This window comes from Echinops telfairi, unplaced genomic scaffold (genome assembly GCF_000313985.2).
Source record: "Echinops telfairi isolate 266 unplaced genomic scaffold, ASM31398v2 ScPeMD7_5592;HRSCAF=6446, whole genome shotgun sequence".
Classification (NCBI taxonomy): Eukaryota; Metazoa; Chordata; class Mammalia; order Afrosoricida; family Tenrecidae; genus Echinops; species Echinops telfairi.
In genome coordinates this window covers 17,518,791-17,520,529 of record NW_022109491.1, presented here as the reverse complement: position 1 = coordinate 17,520,529, position 1,739 = coordinate 17,518,791, and the positions used below count along the sequence as shown (strand labels likewise).

Below are 1,739 nucleotides of genomic sequence, written 5' to 3'. Positions count from 1 at the left end.
GCCACCACAAGCAGCAACCCCGCACTGGGGTTGTCATCTTTGGGTTCGGATGTCAACCTCAACTCCGAGGGCTCTAAGCCAGAGAAAACTGACCCATAAGACCTGGCATGAAGGAGTGTGGAGCTTAGTGGACCCCAACAGAGGGTCTGTAGTGGACTTCTCTTCATACCGCTCCATACTCTGGCCATCAAAAGAGTTCAGTCTTATTGGCAACGACACTACCTGGTGCACATATGATTCTTTCATCATCCCAGCTCCCCGCCACCCAATATTTGCCTTCCCATTTCTACTCTTTGGGATTAAAATAACAGACCTCTTTTCCAAAGTTTTCCAATCTTGACTTTGACCAGCCCCTGGTGATCAAGAGCCCCCTGGAGGAAATAGCCCAGAGTTTGAGCGCACTGGCTCGCCTACAGACATTTTCCGTACCACGTCCTCTCTGCCTTCCACGACCTCCTCCCTCCCCAGTTTTAATGTGTTGGCCTGTATTTAGACACTTCACTCCATTTAGGAGCTGTTTTTGTTGTTTTGTTGTTACGTGCCTTTGACTCAGTTCTGACTCCACGGGCAAGAGAACAAAACGCCACCCGGTCCTGCCCCATCCTCACCATTGTTATGTTGGATCCCATTGTGGCCATCACTGTGTCAATCCTCTCATCGGGGATCTTCCTCTTCTTCGATGGCCTTCTACTTTACCAAGCATGACGTCCTTTCCCAGGCACTGTTCTCTCCTGAATATCTCTTCTCCTCTTATCAAGCTTTACAACAGCTCTCTGGAATGCATACATTTAAGAATGCCCCTTATTTGTTCAACAAGACTTGGTTACTAAGCTCATTTGCCAGGGCCATTTTTGCTGGAGCAATGTCTGTTAACAGGACACTTTTTACAACTGATGAGTAAATCAATGGATGCAGCAGTAGCTGCAGATAGTGATGGGTGTAATTGAGAAGATAACACATGTTGATGTGATATCAGATAGCCTATGTGTGTTCAGAGGAACAGAGCGACTGGGAGATACTGAAAACAGATGGTCAGGAAGAGGCTTTTGGTGTAGGTTCCATGTGATTCAAGACCTATGTGGGACAGGCATGCTCTGGGGGTTCAGTGGTTAAAACGCTTACCTTGGGACTGAAAATTCAGCAATTGGAGCCCACAGGCACCTCCAGAGGAGAAAGATGTGGCAGCCTGTGTCTGCAAGGGTTTACAGCCTTGGAAATCGTATGGGACAATTCTACTCTGTCCGACAGGGCCACGATAAGTTAGAATTCATGGATGGGGTGGGGACCAGGAGTGAGCCTTCTGACCAGTTGGTGCATTTGTTTCTCAGAGTGGTTGTACTAAATGGCTACAAACCGAGCGACTTGGTACAACAGGAGTTTGCTCTCACACCGCCCTGGAGGCTTTGTTGTTGTTGTTAGCGGCTATGGCCTTGGCTTTGACTCATGGCAGCCTACTACACAGCAGAACAGAATGCTGCCCAGTGCTACCACATCGTCATGGTCATTGGTACGTGTGTCTATTGTGTCTTTTCACTGACCTTCCCCTTCACCAACAATGATGGCCTTGTCAAGCAATTGCTCTTTTCTGACAATGCGTCCAAAGTAAGGGGCCTGATATCTCACCGTCCTTGATGGTAAGGAGATTTTTTTGACTGTATTTCTTTTTTTTTTCTTTTTTAACATTTTATTAGGGGCTCATACAACTGTTATCCCAATCCATACACACATCAATTGTGTAA

At 47.0% G+C, this 1,739-nt stretch overlaps 1 pseudogene; it reads left to right on the top strand.

Annotated features, from left to right (window-relative positions):
* The first annotated feature begins 1,443 nt into the window (after nucleotides 1-1,443).
* Nucleotides 1,444-1,739, top strand: part of LOC101650084 — a 188,658-nt pseudogene continuing 188,362 nt past the window's right edge.